A 19,587-nucleotide genomic window follows, 5' to 3' on the forward strand; every position below is an offset into this window, starting at 1 on the left:
ATGTCATGATAACAGAGAGTTTGTAGAAGTGGCCCTCAAACTCAAGTTCCACAGCTTAAACCAAGCTGTAATTAGCAGCAGGGAGGGCCTGCTGTATGGCAGAGCCTGTCTGGGGGGGCTCACGCTCACTGCCTGGCATGGACAACAGAGCCTGGCCTGAGCTCTGCCTGGCAATTCTTGTATGCCTAATGAGATGTGTGAACATAGCCCTAAAATAAACTACATTTTGCACCACCACCCACACGCACACGCACACACACACTCAATGAGAAGCCCACCCAATGTGCTGTGTATAGGGAATGCTGTTAGCAGCATCTCTCCAGAAGTGGAGCTTTAGGAGGTGCACAGCTTGAATTCCAGGAGCACATGGTCCAGACAGTCATTAAGACAGTCACAAATTTGGACCCAGACCTGATGAAGCCTTCGAGTACATCCAGGTTTCAGCCTGTGTTGCAATACGGAGTTTGGCTCTGCCCATCATTAAAATAATTACCCCCAAAGCACAGTGTTCTCCCAAAGACCAGATATCCACCTCTTCCTTAGCAAAGTCCATGAATTTATATGTGGAAGAGGCAGGGTGGGCACTTCACAAAGGGACAGAGAGCCAATTCAGGTCTCTGGCTGAGGAAAAGGGAAACATCACCTGGAGCCCTCACTGCATCTTCATGTGCAATTGCCTCTCCCATCTTGTCTGCAGTCAGCAGCAGTAAAGCTCACCAGGATTCTCCACCTCAGATCTAAACCTGAGCAGACCACAGCTGTTCATGAGGTCTTCCCAATCGGCTTCCTGTTGGTAGAAAAGCCCAGTTTGAACATGCTGAGCTTTTCTCCCCAGATGAACCAGACCCCATCTTGAAGCATCCATGACAGGTCAAAGGGAGAGGCTCAGAAAGGCCTACCCAAATGCTGCAGCTTGAGCTCACTGCTGGCCAAACACTAGTAACTTACTGGTGCTGAAGCACTGAGAGCTGGGATTTGTCTCTTCCTCTGGCAGCTGTACCCTAACAGCCAAACACAGGCTAAGTTCACCCACACAGAGAGCTCTGTAGACCCACAGAGCACAGGCAGTGCTGCAGGCAGATGCCAGCCAACAAGCCTTTGGGAGGAATCAGAGGAGTCAGATTATGGAAATAATGTTAAAAAGTGCAATTTTTGTCCTTTTGTTTCACAACAAAGGGACTCAAGCCTGAGCATGGCATCAGGGCTGAAGACTGAGTATGGCATTTTTTCTCTACCTTAATTCGCTGTGACCATCTTCAGTGACCCACCCTTGTGTTAGTACCACACAGGCAGAGTGGTTTCCAAGCTTCTGCTGGCTGAGCCTCCAGCCAGGACACAGTAACACAGCAAAGCAGAGGACAGGAAAGGCTCTGAGGGGCTCCCAGGAGTTTCTTCCCCCAGGATGCATGACAGACCTCCATGGTACAACTCTGATCTGCACCTAATCCAGACCTCCCGCCAGAGAGAGAGCTCCAAAATGTGTGCCCTTGCGAGTGCCCAGCTTGCAGGAAGGTCTCAGCCCTTCCTCTGAGCTCCCAGGCCACCACAAACCTGCAGATTCCACAGGGGAAATGAAGCCCTCTCTGGAGAGAGTTGAAGGGGGACATCTGGTACATCTTCATTCTGTTCCCCAGCACCCCTGCTCCCAGTCCACTGTCAGGAATTCACCCCTGCAACAGGCACGAGCCTCCCAGCTTCATGGGCCACACGACCCAGAAAGGCAAACAGTGATTTAGAAGCAAAATATTTACTGAGCAAAGTGGGGTAAAGTGCAGCAAACTTTATAAAATCCATTATGAAACTCTGTACGCAGATCTCATGTACCCGAAAGCCCTTTGGTATCCTTGTGACAGAGCAACTCCTAAAATGGAGGGATCTTCTAAACAAGTACCAGTGAGACTTTGTCACTTGCAACTACTCGGTCAGAAGGAACAGGCTGGTTCTCTCTGTGACCCATTTGTTTTTCCTCTTCGTGGCTGTGCCTTTCTCATTTAGGAGATAAGTTTGCCTTTGCCAGATGGAGTCAAAGTCACCACTGTGAATCCAGTTTTTCTTTTCCCTGTTTCTTGGAAAGCACCAGTCAGTACCATGTCAAGAAAAACAGAGAGAGAGGTTTGCTTAGGATCTATTTAAAGCAAAGCTCCAGTGATAAACCCCAGGGCCAGCACTGATGTTTGTGACAAAACTGTGGCTACTGTTCATGAGAAGGGCAGGCAGCAAACATCCCACCTTTAACGCAAAGATGCCATAAACATGCAAGATGCAAGCGAGAAAGATCTGCTCCAGCATCTCCACTATCCAGGCTGCTATTTGGATTCACTGACTGTGTAGGAAAAAGTCCTGGAGCTGAACCAGTGCAAGCTGACATAAGGTCCTGTAGTGCAGCAGAGACACCCTGAGTGACCTGAGAAGAGGATCTGGGTTTCTTGCCTCTGCTCATCAGACCTGGGGCCTTGCAGGGGGTGACACAGCAGCATGGTCCCAGCACCTCCTCCTGTACCCACCCTGGGTGCCAGGCAGCAGAAAACAGACAGGGAGGGAGTGGTGGAGCAGATCAAGGGCTACAGAGGGTTCTGTCCCTCCAGGGTGTCTCCTGCTGGGAAGCACAGGCACACACATCCCGTGCATCTGGGAACACACACACACTCAGCCCAGTGAAAGGGCTAATAACACCTCCTTACATGAGAAGAGCATCATGAGGCTAATTTCATTAGCGTCTATAAAACACTCTGACGCTCTATGGCGCACAAAGCGTTATTAAACAACCGTGCAGAGCAAAGCCAATAGTGCTTTGCGTTTGTTTATATAAGGTATTCTGCTGATACCATACCCCTGGGAAATGGTAACAGCTATAGTTACATTGGGTATTTACTACCACCTCGGCTCACTGCAGCAACGCTGACCGTACCTCTAAAAGCAATCTCAGAAATGTCTAGTCCATGGGGAATCTCACTCTGTCCCACTTACAAGTATGCCAGTGCTTGCCTTTTCCTTCTGCAGCTCTTTTCTGTGAAAGAGACATTCATAACTTCGAGCTCCTTACCAGTGAACCTAATCCAGCAAGTATCCAAGACATTCAGGAAAAGAGACTTTCATAGCATTGGAATTTTTCCATGCCAGCACTTTTTTTATCCTGAGATAAATGGCTCTTACTTACAAGGCTAAAGGCCCTATTCTTTTCAAAATACTTCCCAGCTTCAAAGCAGCAATGGAAATTGGCTGTGCACCTGGCCAGCTGATCCAGCCTGGAGTCAGCCAAACAGCAAAAGGCGTCTTTCTTTCCTGCAACACTGAGTGGTGCTGCGCAGTGGACAAGCAGGCTGGATTGCTGATGTAAACAGGCTAACACTACATTAATCACAATGTATTTAAGCAGGGCCTGGTCAGCACAGCACGCTGAGTTTCCAAACCAGGGGCTGCTGCCTGGGACACACCTGCTGAGTTGGATGCTGGGTCTCTACTGCAGGGATTGCTTTTAGATTCTGAGCTACTGTACTGGGGAAAAGCCCCTCTGAGCCCTGTCCTCTACCCAGTTAACCTGAGCAGGCACTGAAGGACAAACCTGCAGTGCTTTGGGAACAGGCTAGACCAGAAAACAGCTACAACACACGCACCCCCCCACCGCCCCCCCCCCGGAGTCCACTCAGGCATGAGGCAGCACTCCTGCATATACTGGGTGGAAGCTGATTTTATCATAGGGGTGACCTAGGACTCCAGCTAATGAGATACAATCGTCTTTCTCTTGAGACAGGTTTAGAAAACACCTTGTTGAAAGCAGTCTTTTCCAAATTGCCCCCAGCAGACAGAAGCACAAAGCAGGGGAGCAAGAAGAGGGGACAAGCACACTGCTTAGGGAATCTGGGCACTGTACTTGGACACCTGCATGGAGTTCACGTTTGCATGCAAAACAACTTGCCTGAAGCCTTTGGCAACAGCCAAGAGCAGCTCCCAGCCCTTGACTGCCTCTCTGCAGGGCTTGGGCTGTCCCAGCCAGAGATGTTTATTATAAAGTCCTAGGATATCTTGGAGCTATCTGTGCCTTTATCCAAAGCCCTTCCCTCTGCAGCTCCCTGCTGCCTGGGACCACCCATTTCTCCCCAGCCTGTTTATGAGCCCCTGTTCCCATCAAGTCCCTCCGTGCCAGACTCCAGCCTCTGCTACCCCATGGCTACCGGCCATTCAGCACTGAGACCATCTGCAGGAGATTGCACAACGCTTGGTTACATTCAGCTTGACCCGAGCTGGGGTTGTTGCTCTCACTTTCAAGAGCCACAGCCATAAAAAGAGACAAGATTTGCTGGCCAAGGAGAAGCCAGGGCGAGCTGATGCAGTGCAGGCTCCTGAGGTCAATGGCTGCAGCTCTGTGCTGGGGGAGGATACGCAATGCCTAATGTGGAAATGTTTGTATTTGGAGCAATATATAGTTACATTTAGCCCCTAGCAGCTGCAGAGGCTGTTTACAGTAGCACACAGTCCTCAGCCTATTAGCCGAAGGCCTGACAGTGACCAGATGTGGAGAGGAACGACTGCGAAGCCTGTAGCCGTGTTTATCTCCTTGCCAAGATCCCAACAATACCTTGCCTAATAAGTCTGGCACAGAAATAATCATTTAAAGAGCTAAAAAACACAACATCCGCAGCCCATCTTTACAGCCAGAAGGGGAGTTTTGTGAGGCTTACAGTCTAATCTTTCACTGTCCCAAGTGCTTCCCTCCTACTTCACAAACAGTGGGTGATTTATTTCCTGAATGGCTGGATGCAAGCCTCCTGTATGTAATCACTCAACGAGGAGGCAGCACCTCTGCAGCCAGGCTTGGCCGCTTGCAGCAGCTGCACGGGGAGGCAGAAAGCAGCACCCTGCACCTGCAGTGCCAGTGGGCTCTTCTGCATAGGGGGATGTCCAGCTCACACGGGGCTTCCCTCCTGGCCTGCATCTCTGATGCTAGGATAAGAGCTGGTCCCCAGGGCAGGCAGCCCTAACCCTGCCACTGAACCGCAGCGTGCACACACGCATGTCTTGTGCTGTGGAACAGACAGGCTGTACTGCCACAGCGTGTGTCCCAGATTACCCCACAGATTACCCTTAACTTGCTAAATAAAAAGAAAAAACAAAACAAAGCCACTCATTAGGTGCTTTCTGAGGGCCCAGGGAACCGTATCTCTGCTGGCAGCAGAACCAAACGTTGGATGAACATCAACACCAAGAAACATAAGCTGTGCTCCAGTGGTTCACATACTTTGTGACCTTGGCTAGCAGATAAGCCCACATAGTATGATCTTCGGTGTTTCGCAGGCTGCAGGTACCAGGTGTGGTTGAAGGTCAGCCTTGAGGAAAAGGCTCTCCCACAGTTGGGAGAAGGTTACAGAGAATGATTTTTATGCAACATAAGCTTGTCGATGATTAACAATTTTCTTTCGGTTAACCGCGAAGTTAATAGTTATTCAAAGCACTCCATTGTAATGGGAGTGGAGATGGGGAGACGTACTACATTAACCTTTAATCTTGGACGCTGCAATAAAAATTAAAATGGAATATGGCATATAAGTATGATTAATTCTGCTTGCAAAGGGAGAGGGTGTCAATGTATGCTTTGGGAGGGAGTGCTTCCTTCTGACAGAGGGGTGCCTTGATGCAGGTGAGGATGTGCCACAAGAAGGCTGCACTCAGTGTTCATCCCTGTATTTTCTGCTTTTTTTCAAGCTCAAACCACATTCTGTTTTGACATTCACATTGCTAACTCTGCACCTCCCAAGAATCTCTAGACATTAGGGAGTGGATGGACTAGTTTTTTTAGTCATGGAGGGGAGAATGGACGAAGAAGGGTCTCACTTGGCAACTTGAAACCATGGAAGAAGGCTACCATCAGTGAAACGTTTGTTAGCTTGTACCCATTGCAGTGCGCAGCTCCAGGGATAAGGATGGAGGACTCCCAAGGAGCTATGCCTCTCTGAAGCTCCCCTTGCCTTGCTCCAGCTACCTCTCTAGCCACAGCCACAGTCTGAGCTTGGCACTAAACACAGACAGTGCAGTTCCCCTGCCCAGGACTCACCGGTAACTCTCAGCCTCTGCCTGTGCCACACTCGTTTTCCTGAGCTCTGCAGACCTGCTGATGCACAAAGGGCAGTACCACATGCAGAGAGACTTGCTGGAGTCCATACCATAGAGTTTGTTTTCTGCTTGCAGCTCAGTGGCAAATGTTCGAAGAAGAGCATGGCAGACAGGCCTGAGGAGCAAACTTTGTACTCGCAGTATCCCCCAGCTCAGTGATGCTTGGATCTGGGTTTTGATGTGGGATTTGCAAAGCACTGTAATACCTGGGTCTGGATTCATCATTCCTCTTTTCTCCTTCCTACTCCCCCAAGCCTTTCAAAAGTCTCTTGCCTGGTATCATTGGTGTTTTGACCTGAGACACTCACAGCCAGCACAAAGGATGAGGGATTGGGTTCCTCAAACTGAATCAGAGCTGGTTTGAATCTAGATCCTTCCTGCAGTTCAGATACACCTGAGTGAGCCTGCCCACTTGTTTTCCTAAGGAGCTGCCACTTCCTTGTCCCAGCCAGAAGTGCAAGTGTTAAGCTAGTGCAAATGGCTGGCTGTTTTCATGAATACTTTCTCAGCTACGGGTGTTTCTGTGAACCATGCTAAATCTCCAGCTGTCTGTAAGACAACGTGCATTTCCCAGTGCTTTCTGCATTCATTCAACAGCCATGCCAATATAATGTGTTCATTGAGAGAGAAATTGGCCAGCTGATGAGGAAACACTGTAAGCAGCTCTGCAGGCTCACACTGGTTCCCCTGACAGCCAAGCAGCATGACCCCATGAACCAGCACACTCTCAACCCCCTTGCAAGGCTGGGGGCCTGCCCCTGCTCCTAAGAGCAGGAGGAAGAGGTGGCTATTCTCCTTATTGTATTGAGTCATATCGCATGCACACAGACTGCCAGCTCACAGGCAAAGAGGAAACTAAACACCTCCACAGCATGCCAGTCGATGCTGGCATCTCTGCCTGCTTTTGTGCAGGGAGCTGCAGTGGGGCAAATGCAAGGATCCAGCCTCCACCCTGCTCTCCCTCTGCACAGGGGGTCTTTACTCCCCTTTTCCGCCACCACCAGCTCTCACCAGTTGCAGGACTCTGCTCTCATGTCCTCCTTCCCAGCCCCAAGCCCTGCTTTGGTCTTGGTAAGCCGCAACAGCCTAAGCCCTGGTGATCACAGCATGGCAGGCAACTCCGAGCTGAGCTTATGGGGAGGGCAGAAGTGTGCTGTGCTTGCAGGCAGCATGAGAGGCCCCCTGCTAGCACAGCTCATACCTAGCAGCACCAATGGCCATCACCTCAAGGTCTTTCAGTCCCAAGGCATCCTCCGGAGACCCAGGGTGCATGGGCAGACAGTGGTCGGGGCAGGCAGGAGGGCATGTCCCATTCAGAAGGAAGACAGGCCAGAAAAGCCTGCATCAGCTCAGCCTGCAACACTGCATGTTCAGTGTATTTTTCTGTGAGAAATGGATTTAACAAAGAATGAAGTCATAAACATGAGGATATACACAATGGCATATCTATAATGGCTTTGTAATTGCTGGGCTTTAGTGCACAGTTAATCAACAACCTGGCTAACTTGCCTCAAGGTAATCAAGAAGCAGTGGGAAATGGGTGCCATCCTCCTGCCTCCACAGAAGTCCCTGCTTCCAAACATCATAAAGTTATAAAGAACGAGTTGCCTGCAAAGGTCTGCAGGATGAGGCCTTTTACATTTTCTGAGGCCAAGGTGCATCCTGATATCAGGAGGTGCGTCACTGTTGAGCGATGCTGAGCTAGCAGTGACCCACAGAGTCACCCAGGGAAAGGGAGGCCCAGTCCACCACTTAGCCCAGATGTGGGACCAAATTTTGGCAGGCACCCTATTAAAAAACACTCCTATGTGAAATTTTTTCCAGTGAGAACCACACATCTGGGAGAAAATGCACTGCAGAGGGGACTGGGAATAGGAGCAGGCATAGAAGAGCCGAGTGATCTGGCTGGTAACAGAACCAAGGGTCCAAGATGGTTTTCTGGAGAAAAAACAGGTCTCACATTTGCTCTGCATATGTGTAGAAAGCATCTGGCTGTGGTATTCAAAGGGGAGATACTTAGGAGCATGCCATAAACAGAGGAAAAGAAGACAAGGGTGTTGCAGCTCCAAAAACTAGTGTGTTGTGAATTACTGCAAAGTCACACTTAGATTCAAGCATTAACCCCAGGCTGAATCGATAACTAGATAGTAACTGTATCTAATAAAGCACAGTTGTGCTGCACTTACGTCTTCAGCTTCCCATGCTTCCCACTCCTTCCACTTCCATTTACTGGCAAGAGTCTTACAAGAAGCTGTAAATTCACTGGAAAGGAAGGTACAGCAGCAAGACCAACACACTGTGCACAGAGTGATCTGTGTATAAAGCCTGTTCAGTCTTTCCTTCAGACCCTGGCGTGCTGAGGGGCAGAGCTCAGTGCCCCCAACCTTGGGTGCCCATCGCGATGTATCTGTGGGCACATGGAATTCATTTTCCCACACCACAGCAGCCTCCCCACACCAGCTTTCTCTTCCCCACTCCCTCTCAAGTGTGCAGTTTTACATCATGAGGCATGCAACCATCCTCTCCGGTCTCCCCCTGTGCCCACGTAGATGGATGTCCAGCCCAAAGCCCTGGAAGCCCTTACAGCCAGCACAACAGCAGGGTTGAGAAGGTCAAGGGCACATCTCCCTGCAGCAATGCAGAAGCAGACTACCTGTGTGCAGAGTCAGGCTGCCACAGGGTACTTGCTGCACCTGCTCTGTGGGCAGACTGCTCAGCCTCCAAGGCTGTGAAACTGGTGAGCTATAAAAAACATGAGTCACTCACTCACCAAAAATCTCATATCCTTCTCCAGTTCAAAGCGTTTCCTAGAACTGTGCCGGCTGCGAGGCCTTGGGGACACAACTGTTTCCTGACATTAAAAATCCCCCTCCTGGTCTCTCGCGGCACCTCCGGAAACACATCGGTGTTTTGCTGCGTCTCTTGTGTCTGAAACGTTTCTCAGTAGAATATGGGTACTAACAAGGGAGGAAATGGGAAAAGGGGAGCAGCAGCAGCTGACAAATTCACCTGTTACAATGCAAAGTACATGCTTTACTCTTGGAGAGATAATGTCTGCCCTATGCAGATAAGCAGACAACTGAGGAAAAGGCAGGGCAAGCCAGATGCTTTGTGTTCTTTCCGTCCATGAGGACAACACTGGCACCATCCGACCTTGAGACAGTGACTGAACTGAAACATGACCCTGAAGCATCTTCAGAAAGAGGTGGGTTTTGCCTCCTCAGCCCAAGGGCAACTCCATCTCCCTGGCACAGGAGAGCGCAGAGCCAGGGATGCAGGAGTTTCCAGTAAGGAGCCCAGCAAATAGGCCACGGGCAGCGTGGGCTGTGAGGAACGAAGGCGTTGGGCACACACGGTCCCCGAGCGGCAGCCACTGGGAGCTGGATGCTAATAAAAGCATCCGAGCCCCACAGGAACATGGGCTGCTTATGGGAGACTGTGGAGAGCTGTGGACAGAGCGGGATGCTCTGCAGCCAGCCATGCATTCCCGCTGTGTGGAAACTAACACTGCTTGTGGCCTTGGAGGCATAATGTCAGCCCTGGGAGAAATTATTGCCTGGTCAGAGCTCTGCATGGCTGTCACGTGCGTAACAAGCAGGTTGTATCTGTAGTAACCTGCCTCAGTGATTTCTGCTCTGCTGGGAAGTCGATAAAAATTGACAACACCCCCATGAAATTGTTGTTCCTTGGTCACGTATTCCAGAAGCGTTTATTCCTCTGGAGAAGAAGATAAAGAAAGGGATAAGAACTTTATTCTCTATATGTAAGTGAAAACAACATTAAGAAAAGCTTTCATCAGGCAGGACACCCATTCAGCTAGCACTGTGCTTGACAAGATCCTTAAAGGCCTTGCTGTGCTGGGTGTACCACAGGCAGAGAAGGATGTTTAATGCATGCATCTTCATTGCTGCCTCTCTTGGGAAAAGTGCTGGATTCTCCTCCTCTTTTTCTCCAGGCTTATCTGTTGACAGATTACACCAAAAAAGCCCTTTCATAAAGCTCTATTAGAATGCCAGTGCATGCAGCAAGGGCCACTGAAATATTCCCAAAGCCACAGACAAAGCTGACAATCTGCAATACTTCAGTGTAAGCTCTGACCCAGTATACAGCAAAACAGATGAATGGCACTTCCCCCAGGGCAGGAATCACTTCTGAAGCTGCTGACAACTCACTGTTTATCTCACTGCAGCCCCACTCCTAATAACAGTTGGAGATGAAACTTTTTTAACTCAAATTCCAGCCTGAGGATGTCCAGAAGAAAGACCCTTGACCTCTCTTCTGGTAGCCTTCTCAGCTCCTGGAGATGCTGCCTGCTGAGACGCTGCAGTATTGTTTCCTGCTTGCAGGGCAGGAGTGATGGATGAGAGCCAGGCTCTGTTCCCCACTGCCCTGCGTGGACCCTGCCATGGGACAAGGCGGCACAGCCTCTAGCCAGGGAAGGTGCTCATGGCAGGAGCAGCATGCCCAACTGCCAGCTCAGGCCACCCAGCCTCCAGCTTCTCCAAAGTTCACTTCTGATTGCTCCTGTTGTTAGCTCCGAAGCAGGAACAAACAGCAGATGCACCATTTAGTCAGTTTTGGTATTGCACAACTGAAAGAGAATAGGAAAGCACCCGCAGGAACTGAGCCAAGTCAATTAAGGTTGAGCAATACATGCACCTGGCTGTCAGAAGTGTAAGATACTCTCCCTTTAGTAATTACAGAGCAATTATGAAGTTAACAGCAATTCCAATAAGGACCTGTATTTCACAATACAATTTTGTTCACAATCCGTCAGGAGCAGTCACACCAAGGAGATACAGCTCTGAAACCAAACTGTCCTCACCCCTGCAGGCATAATCCTTTAAATGCCAATCTTTGGTGGGGTGGGATCTTGCACTAAGTCATAATTAAATGATTAGTTATTAACAGGATGTAATTGAAGCTGTACTTCAATGCGACTTTAAAAAAAACAACCTTTTTTAAGGTAGGTAATGGAAACCAAGATGAGATGAAGAATTTGGGTATTGGGTTTATGCAAGATCAGTTAGGCTATAATTCTGTAAAACCAGAAACAGATTAAAGCTGGGTTTCAATATATATGAAGACATCACAGCCTGTTCTGCATGGTCTGAATGAAAAGCTTCAGATTTTCTGCCTCTTTATAGTGGTAAAATCAGGATGGTTTCAGTTTATCCAATCCATCCAAAGAGTAAATAGAGAACAGAAATTATTATAAAGTCCAGAACAGATCCATCCCTGAATTTAACATACGAAAGCAAACTCAGATCTGCTGAGCTTAAATTCCAACTTGCACTGAAATCCAGCTTTGCTCCAAAATACTCATCTGCCATTTTGTGCCTGTTGTAAGAGAGAAAAACACCCTGCTTTGCTCCAAGTACCACGTGGCAGTACAAAGTGGAGGTCTCTTTTGGTGGCACTGTACTGCTGTGGCTTCTGGCCAGGAACAAGGAGCACTGCGTCATCACCATTTGCTAACAGGGACTAGAGATTATTGAGCAAGTGACTCAGGTTGTTTGCTTTAGCACCCGGCCTGACCTTCTCTCTGAAACAGGCTGCCAGGGAACACATCCATGGGGATGTCCCTTGTTGCCACCGAGTTGGATTTCCGAGCACTGCAGATTAACATCCAGGCTATAAGACTTCCCACGGCCCTGCACTAATCCAGACAGGCAGTGACATTTTGGTATTATCTGCTTTGTCCGCCTTGCTCTACCTCTGCAGTACACTGCAGATGAGCCCATCCACACAGGTGATGACCTAGGGTACATGACCATGAACGCAAAGTGTTCAAACCCCTCGGATAGGAAGAAAGCACACAGAACATGGACAGCACTGCTGGAAAAATGCTGCCAACATGTGTATAAAACCCATTCATTCTCTTTTCTAAGGTACTTTCTGGGCAAGAGAAGCCAGCCAGGAAGTCTTCCATCAAGCCTAGCATTAATGTCCTCACTGTCTCTTGTTCATATCTCCTTTCAGGTTTCATTTCATTCAAGTAGTGAAACCTGTTGTGGTTTGCTTTGATAAAGGTAGAGCCACTCACTTAGTGTGTTCAGGCAGTAGGGATGTTTTACTATCTCTCTCTGCATCTCCAGTAGGGCTGAAAAGGTGCTATTGTGGTTTGACAGCTAAAGGGATATGCGATTCTATCAAGAGGTATCCAAATATCTGAGTGCTCTATAAAGGCTAAATAATTAATTATCAGAACTCCTGGCAGAAAGATAACCAAGCATTACCCCCATTCTCCAGACAACAAGAATATTTTTGTAACGAGTCATGGTTATAAGAGCTACCCAAGGCTTCCTGTGAGCTAGCGAAACTGAGCACAGGTACCGTGAAAACCAGATTAACACATCCCAGGCAGCATTTTCACCATCAGTGCAGCTAATGCCCTCTAATGAACCAGAAGAGACAGGGTCTCAAGCTCACAGAAAACATTTAAAAGTATGTGTGAGCTGCCTTTAAGTACAGAGCTGAGCAGGATTTGGAGGGCTCAGAGAGGAAACTAGGTGCCTACGGGTAAATTTTCACTTCCATCCTCTTTTCCTCTTCATCCCCTTTGATCAGCAAGCACCACTAAGGACTTTTTCACTTCAAATTATGTATGGGATGAATTTTTAAACTAATGGTTGTATATACACATGTGCACATGCGTGTGTACATGCCAGGCACATACAGAATCACTATTGCTATTCTTTATGAATTTAACAAAGGCTGCAGTACTGCATGAATATAACACCTCAGTGCCCTTCCCTCTAGTCTCCTTTTATGTCATCTTTTTAGTTTTACTTTATCTGTGTTTAGATCACATCTCTAGGACAAAGAATACAGCCTTTATACACTTCTGTGATGTGCTTTGGGGATTAGAGACCCTGAGTCTCTCCAAGAAGAGCATGCTACATTTTTGTGTTTTATGGTGGTTCCCTGGCAGTGAGAAGCTTTAAAAGCAAAGAAGGACAAACCATAGATCACCTTTAAATGGCAACATTTCAGTGCCTTTCACATGCTGTGCCATTGCCTTAGAAGAAGCCACACAGCACAGACTCCAGCAGGGTAATACAGAGAAGAGCTCAGCAGTCAGACCACCCCCTAAACCACATCCTGGGGAGCCAGAGTCACCCACTGCTGATGCCTGGATACAGCTCTGCACCAAAATTCTGCAGGCCAAGCAGCTGGGCACAGGGTCCTTCAGGAGGTTCAGAGGCTTTCAGACTAATAGCCTTGCACACCGTGTTTTCATTTTACCCCGTTAGTGCATTTATTGCCCCACAGACCCTCCTTGCTCTCACCAGTTCCCCCAGCTGACAAACAACCTTCTCCTCTTTCCTCAACCCAATCAGCTTGCCTTGGGCATTACCCTTTTTATAGGCAAGTTAACAAAACAAGGTACAGCTGCCCTGATGCTGTCTCCACATCACCTGAGAGAGCCCCACTGGTGCTGTCTGCCCAGGCCAACAGAAATTCATCCTTGTTGGATAGGGACAGCCAAGACGGGGCCTTCGATGTGACCAACAGACCTTTTAGGTCACAAGGAGCACACACTGATAGTCTGTGTCCCAGGCAGAGCTGCCATGGCTGTGCTGGGGAGGTGATCCCCCAAAACCCTCCTTTGCCTACTGCCATGCTGCCACCCCATCCTGCCATCAGCAGACCAGCTCTGCAGAGCCCCAGCGCTGCTTCTTCCAAGTGCGCGTCATTCATTTCCTCTCCATATCGCATTTACAGGCAGTATTCATCTTGTCATATCTTGCAGCATTTTCTCCATGGCAGGTTGCCGAGGATGAGGCTGGGATGTTTATTTCACCCTTTTGTTAAGAAGGATGACAGGTTTTTGGATGAGCCTGCCATGGTCTGTAGGAGCTGAAAGCAGGAAAAAACAAGTTGGTCCAAATGTGAGGGAAAGAGATATAGGCTGGGAACATTTCTGAGGCACCTGGACTTGCACCAGGAAGGGTTTGCTCCCCTGTGTCAGCACAGCTCCTTTCGCCGATAGTTTTGACACCATTGCCTCCCACTTTGACAGCCCTGGCTTGCACACCAAATTGCTCTGAAAGCCCCTGTGCTCACAACTCTTTTAATATGATAGCATTGCTTAATGGAAGTTATGGGGGTTTGGGTTAACTTGGGTGTTCTCGGTTGAAAGAGGAAAGAGGCATTCAGGGGCACTGATGAAATCTGCCTCAGATTTCAGAGTATTAACAGAGAAGGGCTGATGTCTCCTGGCACTGCATGGGTCTGACAGGTTGCAGTACCTTATCTAGAATACAGTGGCCTCCCCTGCTCTGGAGAGGGAGTTTATGGTGCCTGAACATCACCTCTGCACTGGTCCTCCACCTCCCCCCCAGGCATGAAGCTCATGTTAGCCTACTGTGCCTGGTGCTTGTCATTCCCATATTTCCTGGGATGAAGGGTACATTGTGAACACAGCATCACCATCAGCCCAACACTGACCTAAGATGGCATTACTGTTGAAAGCTGTGGTCCTATCCTGCCTCTCACCTCTGCTCCTAGCTTCCTGCCACCCGCAGGTTGTCAGCCTGAGGGCTCATGGAGCTGTGGGGTGAACTGCCTCTGTTCACCAACCCTCTGGAAGCCAAACCCTGCCCCACTAAGTCATTCATTTCCATGTGGACCAGTGAACATCTCCAACACATGGCATGGCCACAGGACAGCTCACACAGCACTCTGGGGCACATGGAATAGGGAAAATGCAGGAACTGGTGTCACTCTGGTGACAGCAGGGTAGTTTTAGGTGAGCTTGATGGTAGCCAGACACTGCAGCCTGAAGTCTGGACATGACAGTGGATGCTCTGCCCCTGCTGCAGTGGTACAGCAGCAGGTCTGGGCAGTGTTTGGCCTTCCAAAGCACACTTCTGAAGTGTGCTCAGTTTCCAGCAGAAAATACACTCTGCTGCGTTTGCAGAAATTGTAAAGGGCCGATTTTGATCCAGTTAAAGTGCTTAGACTTGATTTTACATTTAAGCCAGGTTTCCCAAGGGAACATGTCACAGAAGGTGCCAGGGAATGTTTGGATCAAGGAGATGGAAGCATGGAGAAGACCTGAGGATACAGCAGCAATAAGGTGGAAGACAACTAAAAGTTAGTGGGAGGCAGGGACTTGAAAAGGATCTGAAGATACTAAGTGGTAAAGAAAGCCATAGGGGTTACGGTGGAAAATCTGGGACTGTTTCAGTAGGGTTGCAGAAGATAAAGGACACAAATCTGTAAGAAATAGGGCTTTTTAAATTCCCTGGATTATGGAACCAGTGGGGTTTGAAATCTAGTTGTTTTGCACACAGACACACCAGATGAATCCAGCTACTGCCCCATACTGTGGGAAGCAGATTTATCACGTGAACTCAGCTCTCTACCTAATACAACTGGTCCCCACCTATGAACAAGAGGCCAAACCAAAGCCAGAGATCCAAAATACCCTAAATTTGGGGAAACTGAAATCTGTAGCTTGGACCTCCTCTAAACAATGCAAACATCAGTATTTCAGGGCAGCCAGTCAGCTATGGAGACCGAATGAAGACTTTCCCAAGACACCAAGCTACTCACCTGGCAGTGTGCTACATGTACAGTCCCACTCTCACACAGCTCATGTCAAACTGATTAAGTGTTGCACTGCTCATCCCAGACCAGCCCTGGCAGCACAGTACAGGTTCTGCATCCCCACTCCACCTCTGCCTTGTCTTTCACTGTGCAGAAATACCAGGGTGAGGCTGCAGAAACCTTGCTACCAGTATAAAAAAGATAGGTAGGTCTTGCAAGGGGATGGAATTTAGGATGTATGCAGTGGGTTGTCAAGTGAGATGTTAAAAGTATAGCAAGGTCTAAATGTATTTAAATGTTTGAAAATAGTTTTTGTCTGAGCAATTGTGGTTAAGGACTCAGTAGACCTGAGTAGCTCATTGACTCTGCCCTGTTCCCCAGTCAAGTCATGAGCTGCTGGGACAGGCTGCTACCAATAGCAGAGGCAGGGTCTGTGCTGGACAAGATTGCAGGTATGGTGAAGCTGGGAGGGCTGCTTGCTGCTGGAAAACCTGTCAGAATGAACAGCTCAAGGTCTGCCTGCACGCGTGGGCATCAGAGGGTCGGCATCCCTGATGCTCTGTGTATTGGGTCTCCTGCTGGTTCCAGTGAAGCTGAGAAAAAAATCAGCTTCTTTTAATTCCCAAGGGTGCAGCAGTGTGCTGTGTGCTTCTGCAATATTCCATCAATGGGTGAAACACTCTGGCACTGTTGCAAACAGCCACAAAGAGCCAATTTCCTTGTTCTTGCAGTGCAAGGAAGGTGTGGTGAGCAGGTGTGAACTGCTACAGGCATTGGTGTGCATTACACACACTGTGGTAAATAGCTACATGGTGTGCAGGGCCAGTGGAATCTCTGCCTCAACCCTTTAACCCAATTCTGGCTTCTTTGGCCAGTGCCACTGTGCTGCCCCTGCGACCCCAGGGCAGGCAGGGATGGATTGCCCATCTCCAAGGGTGAGGCACCCGAGACAGAGGATGTGGAGCCTGGGCCATCATACCAAATGATGTCTGCTGGGCACACAGATTGTGGCTCTTGGCATGTACAACACTTGTGTCCTTCATCCTCAAAAGGCAGGCCGAGCACTCAGGTGCCTCCCAATGGGTCACCCAGCTCTTCTGGATGCAGAGAGAGGGATAGAGTAGGGCACCTCAAAGCAAATGTGGGGCTAAGACCTCCTGCTCTGCTCTAGTGAGGTGCACTGTAATATCACAGGTTTGGGGCTCTTTCTAAATTCAGGGATCTGAAAGCACAGTGCCCTGTTTGCCCTCCCTGTTTCTGGGTAGCCCTTTTGCTCCCATCTGAGAGGTACAGCTATTGCCAGGTTTGTAGTTCCTCCTAACAAGAACACTGTGAGTTCCTCTCCTGCCTGAGAAAAGGGTACTGGTTGCTATAATTTTCACTACATGCTATAGTGCCTTTGGGCAGATTACAGTAAATTTACTGCACTTCTCAAAGACTGTTTTCTTTAAGTGCAGCATGCTGTCTGCAGAGAGGTACTGACAGTTCCTGTGCCTTTTCCTCTCTCTACCAGCCAATTTGCAGTGTGAGAAAGATGAGATCTTAAAAATGGACAATTAGCATCCTTACTAATTACCTGTACTAAGCATCTCAATTAGAGGAGTGCCCAAGGGGCCCTTAACCAAAGCTCAATTTCTGTTGTGCCAGGCTTCATGCAATGCTGCTCTTGCCCCCAGAAGCACACAGGTGCTGCAAGGGGTTAGCTGAGACCCGAGGGGCTAACCTGACATGGGTTGGTTTTCAAAGAGGAAAACAGAAGAACCATGACCACCAGCTATCACCTGGGAAACAGAACCAGTGTTATTACAACCCTTCTAGGAATCTACCTTCCACAAGCTCATCAGATTCATTTTGGGTTTGCCCTCCATGAAATTTTGCTACTAAATGCCTTCGGCAAATACTCTGCATTATGTGAAGTGCACGCCCCAAGGTTTGGTCCCACTTTGAAGCTTTCTGCAGTGTTTTTCCCTCTCCCTTAACTGTCAATTAATTGAGACTCCTGGGTTTGATATGAAGGTGATAAACACACAGAGGAGATTCTGAATACATGAGCGGGGGTAACTCTACATATCACCCCATTCTTCATAGGCTGGGATGCTGTGATAGAACAGGTATTGTCAGCAGAGGATCTGCATTTAAAGTGAATGGGATTAGGGAAAACTTGGAAGTATCAGCTGAGATAAGAGCTAGGAACCATGCAAAGGAACAAGGCTTCGGAGCAAGAGTAGACTGGAAAGATGGTAAGTATGTTTGAAACTCAAGGAGGTAACAAAATATTAATGAATCAGCACCAACCAGCAACAAAGAAATCCATTATTTATAGGGAAGACAAATAATTATACATGCAAGGTCAAAGAAGACATTTGCACTGAAGTTTCTTAAGAGACAGGAGAGCGGAGAGTAATTGGCTGTCTAGACACAGCTCCTGCTCAAGCACTGAAATCCCATGATTTGGGTGAGCAGGAACAACTGGGTCATGTTGGCTAAACACAGATACTTCATGAAGAGAGCTCAAAGAGGACAGCAGGGGGGATGCACAGCCACAAAGGAGGTGCGTCTTGGTGGCACCAAGGACCAAACTGTGGACACCAGGTTTAAAACCCAAGGCTCAAGACTCTTCTGAGGGCACCAGGGGGACTCCCAGATCAAAGGCTGGGATTCAGACAACTTAGGGCAAGTTATATTTTCTGTATGGATTCACTTTGATTCTTCAATAAGCTCTGCTTGATTATGGATCTTCTCATGTTTGCTACAGCAAACTGTGGTCCCATCAGCACAGAAGCAGGTGGCCTCGAGCATCCAAGGAGGCCAACAGGAGCCAGTCCCAGCAGGGTCCAGCACACAGCCCCAGGGCCCCAGGGGAGGCAAGGCATTCCAGCTTTGGGTGTCAGGTGAGCTGGGGAGCCACCACAGCCCAGGGGTGAATGTAGAGCTTGTGTGGGGCAGCCCGGTGCCTCTGGCTCGCCTGGCAGAGCCCAACAGAAGATGAAACTGCCCTCTGAATTGGGGATTTTTAGATGCCACCAGTGCAAACATGCTTTGTAAGTGCTCAGAAGCACAACAAAGAGGTACAAAGATGGACCATAGCCCCTTACGGAGCAAAAGAGATGCTTTTCTTCTGACATGCTCCTTTGCTCAGCTCATTTAAAGCCAGCTGATTGCAGCAGAGCTGCTACTATAACTGGTGACACCAGCGTGGCAATCCCGCTCTCATCCCACCACAACACACAAACCACCTCCAACGGCAACAGTCAAGATCATGCTTGGTGATGGCTCTTCCTTCCTCTTCTCACACCCTCCTTCAGGCACGCTGACCCAACAGCAAAAACCCCTTGCACTGGCCATTTTCCTCTGCGCTAAACCTCATCAGTGTTTAAAAAGAAACACAGGCAAAAAAGGCAACCCAAGTTCCCAGATTTCTACAGGAAGCTCTGATGAGTGTTTGTTTTGTTTTTCAGGGTAGTATATGTCCCCTTCATGGAACCAGAGGGCGTTTTCCCACTGAGGAAAGCATTTACTTTAAAGCCAGAGGCCCCACAGTCCTTACCATTCTGGTAGTTATGAAATACTACTGCTGTGGAGAGGAGAGAGAAGAAATGATTACTAAGAATGAAAATCAAGTACACATTGGCAGTTCAGGTGAAAAGTCTGTTATTAATGATGCCATACCAACATATTAGCCTCACAAGGATAGCTTAGATTTCCTTCACTTACATCGGCCTGAAATATCAGAGGTAATTTGCTTGACATGTGGAAGTGGGTCAAATACTCATCTCTAACCTATATTAGTCTCACAAGGAGAGGCTTTGCGGTGTTCCCATGCTGTTGTGAGCTGGTGGACAACCACACAACATTTCCTAAGGCTCCAGCCCCCAGACCCTCTGGAAGTGCAGAGCAAATTGCAGCATGCATGGAAGGCTT

General features: G+C 48.6%; 1 protein-coding gene across 2 annotated transcripts in view; it reads right to left on the reverse strand.

Annotated features, from left to right (window-relative positions):
* Nucleotides 1-1,728: 1,728 nt before the first annotated feature.
* Nucleotides 1,729-19,587, reverse strand: part of TOMM20 (translocase of outer mitochondrial membrane 20) — a 113,531-nt gene continuing 95,672 nt past the window's right edge. Inside the window, exons 6-7 of one of the 2 annotated variants that reach the window (XR_009727284.1) lie at nt 2,968-3,007; nt 1,729-2,065 (exon numbers count right to left, since the gene is read on the reverse strand). The gene's annotated coding sequence lies outside the window, so the exon portion shown is untranslated. The remainder of the gene's footprint in view (nt 2,066-2,967; nt 3,008-19,587) is intronic. The other variant, XR_009727285.1, reaches the window with a different exon arrangement.

This window comes from Neopsephotus bourkii, unplaced genomic scaffold (assembly GCF_033783945.1).
Source record: "Neopsephotus bourkii isolate Nb327-2 ecotype Australia unplaced genomic scaffold, CSIRO-AGI_Nbou_v1 NB_1292, whole genome shotgun sequence".
Taxonomy (NCBI): Eukaryota; Metazoa; Chordata; class Aves; order Psittaciformes; family Psittacidae; genus Neopsephotus; species Neopsephotus bourkii.